General features: G+C 32.5%; 1 pseudogene; it reads right to left on the reverse strand.

Moving 5' to 3' along the window:
• LOC107615293 (alpha-galactosidase 2-like) overlaps positions 1-3,628 on the reverse strand; it is a 65,076-nt pseudogene extending 61,448 nt beyond the window's left edge.
• Between the last annotated feature and the right edge of the window lie 6,508 nt (positions 3,629-10,136).

Consider the following 10,136-nt stretch of genomic DNA (forward strand, 5'->3'; position numbering starts at 1 on the left):
TCCAATTCTTGCTCCATGACCTTCTTGCTTCATTACCTATCATTAACCAAAGAATTTGCTTCAAAGTTTTGCCATTCTATGCAACAATTTTCAAGAGATTCATTCATGCTAATTCATTTGTCAACTCCTTGAATTCTTTGCACAAATATGGCCAAATTCCACCTAGTTCTTGGTTCATGAATGCATGGAGAGAAAACTCACACAAATGCTTATTTATTTCAAAGAAAGTGAATGAAATTAAGCTAAAACTACTTAAACTAATTAGCTAATATAGCAAAGATGCAAATGCATCACATTGCCCAAGTTTAAATGACGCAAACTGGCGTTCAACGCCAGCTCTCTGCCCAATTCTGGCGTCCAGCGCCAGAAACAAGTTGCAAAGTGGAGTTCAACGCCCAAACTGGCACAAAAGCTGGCGTTCAACTCCAAGAATGACCTCTCCACGTGTAGACTTCAAGCTCAGCCCAAGCACACACCAAGTGGGCCCCGAAAGTGGATTTATGCATCAATTACTTACTTCTGTAAACCCTAGTAGCTAGTTTATTATAAATAGGACCTTTTACTATTGTATTAGACATCCTGGATTGTATTCTGATCCTGTGATCACGTTTTAGGGGGATGGCCATTCGGCCATGCCTGGACCTTTCACTTATGTATTTTTAACGGTAGAGTTTCTACACTCCATAGGTTAAGGTGTGGAGCTCTGCTGTTCCTCAAAGATTAATGCAAAGTACTACTGTTTTCTATTCAATTCATCTTATTTCGCTTCTAAGATATTCATTCGCACTTCAACCTGAATGTGATGAACGTGACAATCATCATCATTCCCTATGAACGCGTGCCTGACAACCACCTCCGTTCTACCTTAGATTGAATGAGTGTCTCTTAGATCTCTTAATCAGAATCTTCGTGGTGTAAGCTAGAATGATGGTGGCATTCAAGAGAATCCAGAAAGTCTAAACCTTGTCTGTGGTATTCCGAGTAGGATTCAATGATTGAATGACTGTGACAAGCTTCAAACTCGCGAGTGCTGAGCGTAGTGACAGACGCAAAAGGAGGGTGAATCCTATTCCAGCATGATCGGGAACCTCAGATGATTAGCCGTGCCGTGACAGGGCATCTTGGACCATTTTCACAAGAGGAGGGGATGTAGCCACTGACAACGGTGATGCCCTTGCATAAAGCCAGCCATGGAAAGGAGTAAGACTGATTGGATGAAGACAGCAGGAAAGTGGAGGTTCAGAGGAACGAAGGCATCTCCATACGCTTATCTGAAATTCTCACCAATGATTTACATAAGTATTTCTATCCTTCTTTTATTATTAATTTCGAAAACTCCATAACTATTTTATATCCGCCTGACTGAGATTTACAAGGTGACCAAAGCTTGCTTCATACCAACAATCTCCGTGGGATCGACCCTTACTCACGTAAGGTTTATTACTTGGACGACCTAGTGCACTTGCTGGTTAGTTATGCAAAGTTGTGAAGATATGTTTAGACCATGGTTTTGTGCATCCGTTTTTGGTGCCATCACCAGGGAATCAATTTTGAACAATAATTCACAACCTGAGTAACAATTTCGCATACCAGTTACCTACCAAATTGTTCCATGGGTTTCGTAGAGCTCGTCGCGGTGAACGCGTAGTCGCAAACGGTTCGTCAATCGGAGCTTCGGATCAAAAGTTATTGAGAGATGAAATTGAGTGAGGGTTTGGAAACTTACCACACGTTCTTCCCCCTCCTCGGCATCCTCAGCATGTTTTACGTGCCGGAAGGAAATGAAATGAGCTTCAGCTCAGTATATATAATAAGTTGGTTGGGCCCACGGGCCCAGTTCGGGTCCGGTTCAACCAGTTTGGCCTGTTCGGCCCAATTTTGGGCCAAATTCTTTGAAATTAGTGTCAAAATTCTCGTTTTAAAGAGATCTATCCTATTTTGATATTGGTTTTGCACTTTTAATTTTCCTATTAAATTCAATTTATTGACTAATTATTTACCGATTTTAGCGGGGTTTACAACTTTGCTATCGCCCAAAGTATTATCTGTAAGTCAATACAACCAGTCAGTGTGTACTGATAATATATGTCATACATCAAAATTTGCATGACAATATGGGAAAGCAACTTAATTGTGCTTTCACAAATACCTGTGTCTTTTGCTTTTCTAGATTGAGTCTACAATACCTATGTGGACCTTCATTTACACCTACCAGATTTTGATGATCATCAACATTACTATGAGTATCATTTTTAAAACGAGATTGTAGCAGTTATCAATGATAGATGATTTTAAACATCTTTTGTGTTTGTAAACAAACAAAATCAGTGAAGCAACAATATCTTCATATTAACAGAATAAATATGTCTGATGAGAATCCTCCATAGTTCTAGTGCTTTATGATTCGGGTATCTAACAAAAAGTAATTTCTATATAATACCAGGATTTGTTAGCCATCCAAATGGAAGCATGTCCAAATCATGCCAGGATTTCCCATTTAAGCCAGTTTCTCCTATCAGATTAGCAATTGCAAAATCCCTGATTCAAAATTGAATAAACTAACTTTATTGTATAGCCAAGGATGGAGAAGCATCATTATTGAAAGGTAATATGAAGTGATACAATGCAAGCACCCAAACTGAAATAGATCAATTTAATAACCTCGTTACGTCGAATTGACGTTTTACATCCCACCATGTATCCCATTCATCTCCTATAATACGATACATGCTGACCAGTCCAATGACATCCTTGGCCATGGCTGGTGTCACACTAGTTCCAGGAGACAAGGAATATAGAATGGAGCGATCAAGCTTCCTTAGAACCTGAAATGACATGTCACATTGTAAATTGGTCAATGAATCTGCCAAGATATTTACTGATCAGGAGTAAAGGAAACTGCATAATACCTCTGATACATAGCTTATTTCACTTAAATCTAAGTCATCACCAAATACACAGTCATATTTCACTGCAAGTATAAAACAAATTACTGGTTGCTAAATTTTAAATACCATTGAGTAATTTCTTCATACATGAATAAACAAATATAATCTTCTTTACCTTTTTTAATTCAGAGTATCCCTTAATTAGTACATAAAAAATAATCAATCTAATCTTCAAGATTTACTCACCTATCTAACAAATGAAAACATAATCCATGGTTGACTATTTTTAAAAGTGTGGCCAAAAGATAATCCTTTTCTTAATTTTAGTTGAACTAGAAGCTTTGAAATTTGATATATGAAAACACTGACTGAAAGTTATAGAACCACTAAAATATCAACTCTATCTCACTCTTCCTAAACAACAATCTCCCAAAAAGAAATAGTACACATAGTGTATAGAAGGAAAGCTGATGCATTATACTGTTTAAATTTATCTGAGACATGAGTATGATGATTATCACATATATAAATTGACTATAAATTGTATCTCAATTACCAAAATAAACACCCCATGAACCATACTACTCATAAAGGGATCTCAATAAAGCTTTCCCAGCTCCTAATGATGTACTTACACTCACGAAACCATGAGGCATCCATGCACAAGCCCTTGCTGGGATTGCTATCTCTTTGGCACCCCAAACTCGACCAAATTCTTGATAAGCACCTCCCTTATAAATTGAAAGAAGAGGAATTGAAGGTCAGCAACAAAATTTAGCTTAAGGTAAAAACAACATTCCCAAATCTTTATCCAAGAAACTCAGCTGCCATGACCAACATTAGCTTGGAAAGAACAATGACTTATCTCTAAAAACAACATTCCCAAATCTAATTTTTTTTATATGCGCTATTGTGACTAAACTACAAATGGTAGTTAGATTAGTTGTTTACTGATTAACAATGCTTAGTTAAAGTAGTGATTAACTAGATTAGTAGTTTTTCTAGAGTTTAGGTAGGTTTCTAATGTTAGATTAAATAGGCAGTAGAAATAAAATGAGAATGTAAATTAGTTTAATTTTTTAGATTTAATGTAATTCTTAAGCTTTAGGTTAAAGGCCTAGTAATTTAGTTAAAAATCTAAGTCGTTCAAAATTTATTTAGTTTGGGTTGGTTAAAATTTTTAATAATTTAATTTAGCTTAATTTATTTAGAATTAATATATTTAGGGTTATTTAGGATTAATTATTTAGGATTAAATTATTGAGGATTAATTTATTTAATGTAACTTGTGATGGTTCTAAAATAAATTTTTTCATCATGGTACAGCCAGATCGATGTATTACCAGCATGAGGAGGCAGCATGGTATGACCCTAGATGACAGGTTCATACCATACCTGCACATGGCCGGCTTAGCCCCCCTTGCGAGGCTCAACGACCACTAGTTTTGGTTGGATAAGCTGCTGGTCAGTGCATTTTTAAAGCGGTGATGGCCTGAGACTCACACTTTTCATATGTCATTCGGAGGGTGTAGGATTACGCTTTAGGATGTTGTGTACCATTAAGTGCTTCCCATCGACGGACATTACGTCAGCAGATGCTTGACAGAATTCCAGCAGTTCATTGATGGCGGGAGACCTGCATGGGATTGGTTCCAGGAGTTGTTGGGTGTGTTGCCTTCGGCGGATTGCATCGACAAGTTCATGGTGAAGTGCACTTGGATGCAGGAGACATTCAGTCACCTTTCCCACGATGCAGACGAAGAGACAGTTAGGAGGTATGTGAGGGCACACATCAGGATGCTATTATCCACCCAGCTCTTCGGTGACAAGTCCGGTACACGCATGCATATCCGGTGGCTACCATACGTTGCAAGATTGGAGGATATAGGTGGATACAGCTGGGGATCTGCTGCTTTGTCGTGGTTATACCGATGCTCATGCCGTGTGGCCAGCAGGTGTAACAGCCCAGACCACCCGCTAACACGATATTGTCCGCTTTGGCACACAAGGCCTCACGTTTTTCCATTGACGATAGGGATGATAGCCGAAGCCCCCACACTCACTTGTCAAAACGCGTCATGGTAGGGAGAGGTATCCACACCCTTATAAGGCATGCTTCATTCCCCTCCCCAACCGATGTGGGACCTTACAATCCACTCCCCTAAGGGAGCCCAGTGCCCTCGCTGGCACATCGATTCGGGCTCCGGCTCTGATACCATCTGTAACAGCCCAGACCACCCGGTAGCACGATATTGTCTGCTTTGGCACACAAGGCCTCACAGTTTTGCCTTTGACAATAGGGATGATAGCCGAAGCCCCCCACACTCACTCGTCAAAATGCGTCATGCTAGGGAGAGGTATCCACACCCTTATAAGGCATGCTTCGTTCCCCTCCCCAACCGATGTGGGACCTTACAGCAGGAATATGGTTAAGTTAGTCGGTCCGTTGCAGCTCCTCCAGTCATGGATCTTTTGGCGGTTCCTGGGTTTTAGGCTGGATGGGTTTGACGCCTTTCATTAGCCATTGGTAGTGAAATAAAACTTGCAAATATTTGTCACTGTATATCACAAATGAGTCGTACTTCACCCCATCTCGAATAATAGAAATCGGGATTTGATAATATAACTTCTCAATCCGTTTCATTCCATGCAGACCTAATTTCTGTAGTACAGTATTATGATAATCAACTAGGCTCATAGAAGGTCTGATAAAGATGCTCAACGAATCTTTATCAATAAACTTAATTCTCGATCGCGTTTTTTTCTTAATTGTGCCTTTGTAGTGCACAAGAACTAGAAAGCTATCCTATGTAGCCATTTTAAGTGTCACTCTAATTGAGGATTCAACATGTTGTTGGTATTTATATAAGTTAGACATCTACTTTAAATCGAATTAAATTAATTTGATTTAGAATTTAGTAGAGTCGATTTACCCTATGGTCTTTTCTTCCGTAAATTGAATTCACTTCATTCGATTTACTTTAGTGCATGCATTATACCAAGTAAATCGAATCTAATAAGGTCGATTTACTACCATCAACCCTAAATTGAATTTCATTAATTCCATTTACTACGAAAACCCTAAATCAAATGTATTCAATTCGATTTACATATGCATGACTAAATCGACATAAATGAATTCGATTTATATTAAAATAGGCTACCCACGTAACGCTTCTTAGTTTAGGAGATTCATGTAAATTTGGTTCTTATTTCATTTGTTTAAGTGATTTGCCCTATATTATTAATATTATAAACCAATCATATATAATGATAATTATTTGTTCTTAAAATAGATAATTAAATCTTTTTAGTAGTAATTAAAAATGTTTTTTTCTATTTTAAAGGATCACAATTCTATTATATTATTATATTGTATGAATGTAGAATTAAGTAAAACTAATATTAAAAACATTAATATGAAAGAAAATTATCAGTTAAAAAAATATTATCATATATAATTAGATTATATATCAATCTTGCATAATTAAAATTATTTGTTCTTAAAATAAATAATTAAATTAATTTACTATAATTAAATTTTTTTATTTTAAAATAGACCAATCATATCATTATTACCGTTATATATGAATGCATAATTATAATTGACAATATTTTATATAATTATAATACTTTGCGTAACTATCATTATTTCTATTATTTAAATTATCAATACACAAAACCTAACTCATTTAAAATATTTTTAATTGTACTAATTTTTTTATTAATGTTATAATAAAATATCTATATAGAAAGAGAAAAATATATTATTAGTTGCACTAAAAATTTTTATTGATGTTTTTCTTTGATCCAATCATGCAGAATTATACTTATTTATCTTTAAAATTGTTAATCAAATTAATTTAGCATTAATTAAAAAAAAATATTTTTCTATTATCAATATTATTAAACTACTATTATATGAATGCATATTTATTTTAATCAATTATGTAAGTTAATATTAAGAAACATTAATACAAAAAAAAATATCATTTAAAAATAAACTATCGTATATTATTATTTATTATATACCAATTACGTATAATTATAGTTATTTTTTTTAGAGATAATATTTAATTTTGTCCAAAAATTCGCATGTGAGTTTCAATTTAGTCTTTGAAATTTCAATTGTTTCTATTTAGTCTATAAAATTTTACAAACATGACTCATGTTAGTCTCAAAAAGCAGATACCACATTGAATTCTTAAAAACGATGTTATTTCAGTTTTGGCACTCAAAAAGCCCATAAAATAATGTCGTATCAACCCTCTTTTGGCATATTAATATTGACTGTTCTTCTTCTTTCCTCCAATTAAAAGCAAGTGATACAACGTTATTTTCGGGCTATTTGAGCACCAAAAATAAAATAACATTAACAGAACGCTTACCTACTAGACAGTTGAGTGCCGCATTAGACTAATAAAAATGATGTTATTTTGCTTTGGGCACTCAAATAACCCAAAAATAATGTCATATCACTTGCATTGGGAAATAAGAAGAAGAACAGTCAACATCCACGCCAAAAGAGAGTTGATATGGCGTTGTTTTTTTACATTAATTTAGCATTAATTAAATTTTTTTTCTTATTATCAAACCTATTCAATTGCTATTATATGAATGCATAATTATTTTAATCAATTATGTAAGTTAATATTAAGAAACATTAATACAAAAAGAATTTATCATTTAAAAATAAACTATCGTATATTATTATTTATTATATACCAATCATGCATAATTATAGTTATTTTTCTTAGAGATAATATTTAATTTGGTTCCAAAATTCGCATGTGAGTCTTAATTTAGTCTTTAAAATTTTAATTGCTTATATTTAGTCCATAATATTTACCAACATGACACATGTTAGTCTCTGAGATACTCATGTTGGCCTGGACAAGCAGTTACCACACTAAATTCTAGAAAACGATGATGTTTCGGTATTGGCGGTAAAAAAGCTCAAAAAATAATGTCGTATCAACCCTCTTTTGGCACATTGATGTTGACTGTTCTTTTTTCCTCCAAAAGCAAGTGATATAACGTTATTTTTGGGCTATTTGAGCGTAAAAAAACAAATAACATTAATGGAGCACTTAACTATTAGACAGTTGGATGACACATTAGACTCCTAAAAATGACGTTATTTTGGTTTTGGCGTTCAAATAATCGAAAAATAATGTCGTATCACTTGCTTTGGAAAGGAAGAAGAAGAACATTCAACATCCATGCCAAAAGAGAGTTGACACGCTGTTATTTTTTTTTTCCTATTATCAAACTTATTCAACTACTATTACATAAATGCATAACTATTTTAATCAACTATGTAAGTTAATATTAGGAAACATTAATACGAAAGGAAGTTATCATTTGAAAATAAGCTACCATATTTATATATTAATCATGCATAATTGTAATTATTATAATGATTTGTTTTTAGATATAATACTTAATTTGGTCTTTAAATTCGCACACGAGTTTCAATTAATCTTTGAAGTTTCAATTGCCTCTATTTAGTTCCCAAATTTTGTAAATGTGACTTGCGTTAATCCCTGGGATAATTTTCGGCAAAGAAATGGTAACAAAACATTAGCGTGGATAGGTGGATACCACGCTGAACTCTTGAAACGGTGTCGTTTTGGTTTTGCTAGTTTTCGGAAATTAAATAAGGACAATTGAAACTCCAGGAACTAAATTGAAACTTGCAAGCAAGTTTAGAGACAAATTGAGTATTATTTCTTTGTTCTTAAGATACTATATCAAAATAAATTTAGTATTAATTAAAAAAAATTTCTTATTTTAAAGCATATCAATCCTCATATGCTACTATTGTATGATGCATAATTATTTTAATCAATTACGTAAAATTAATGTTAATAAACATTAATATAAAAAGAAACAATTATTTAAGAAGAAATTATCGTATATTATTAATATTATAAACCAATCATGCATAATTATAATTATTTGTTCTTAAAATAGATAATCAAATCTATTTAGCACTAATTAACTTTTTGTTTAGCATTAATTAAATTTTTTTCTATTTTAATATAGATAAATCCTATTATTATTACTATTATATAAACTAATATTGGCGATATAACATAAAATTTTGATTGTTTACAGAAAAATGTGTACACACATTTTCTCTTAAAAATAAAGACATTTGTTTGCTGCATACTACGCTTTTTTTTATTTAACCAAAATATTTTGTTAATTTCTTTATTATATACTTATGTTTTATTTTTGGATGACAAAATAAAATATATGAACTTAATTTAAAGTTAAATATATCGATGAATATTTTTTCCATTAAATATATCTAGATCATAAATAAAAAATAAATATTTTTTTGTACATCGCACAGATACATACATTAGTTTAGTTAGAAAATGTGTGAAATAATATGTATAAATATATAAATACATAGTGACTAATTTAGTGATAAATTTTTAATGTACATAAAGTATTTTAGAATAACAAAAGATGATCATCATTAGTTTCGGTCAAATACTGAAGTTTGGATGTCAATTTCAGTCTTTGAATTATTCGTTTTAAATTGGATTGTATCCATTTGATTTGATCATTCCGATCGAGTAAAATTACTTAGAATCATTAAATTTTTCCAATATTTCTCCATTTTTAGGCTTGGTGTGACAAATTTTTTTGAAAATGTGTGTGTTTTTAAAAAGTACAAGATCTCATTTTGTGTTTGGTAGATAAAAAAGATCATGTGCAAGTGTTTGTAAATTTTAAAAGTTAGGGTGCTTTTGAAAAGACTTAAAGAGGAGTTTTTTAAAATTGACTTGTACTTGTCAAAATTAAAAAATCTCATATAATTAACTTCATATATAATAAAATTCTGCATTTAGGAAGAAGGTAGACGTGACCCAAAAAAAAAAAAAGATAAACTAAGCTACTGTAACAATTATTTTTTCCGTATTCTTTCATGGAATTTTATTAGTTTTTTGTTTTGTTTTTTTGTTCTCTTCCTATTTCCTTCCTCTTCTTTTTTTTTATTTCTTCATGAAAACACAAATAAAATGTATGATTCACGAAAATAAAACCAATTAGTCATTGAATTAATTTAATTTGACTAGTTAGCAAAATAACTTATACATGTAATATCAAATAAAATAAAAAATTGACAGGCTTACATTGTTACCATCACTAATATTGAACATTTTAACAAGAAAAGAAATTATAATACGAGTGAGTTGACCACTCGGCCAACCCAAATTGATTACGCACTTA

Source organism: Arachis ipaensis, chromosome B9 (genome assembly GCF_059453495.1).
Source record: "Arachis ipaensis isolate K30076 ecotype BB chromosome B9, ASM5945349v1, whole genome shotgun sequence".
In the NCBI taxonomy this organism is placed as follows: Eukaryota; Viridiplantae; Streptophyta; class Magnoliopsida; order Fabales; family Fabaceae; genus Arachis; species Arachis ipaensis.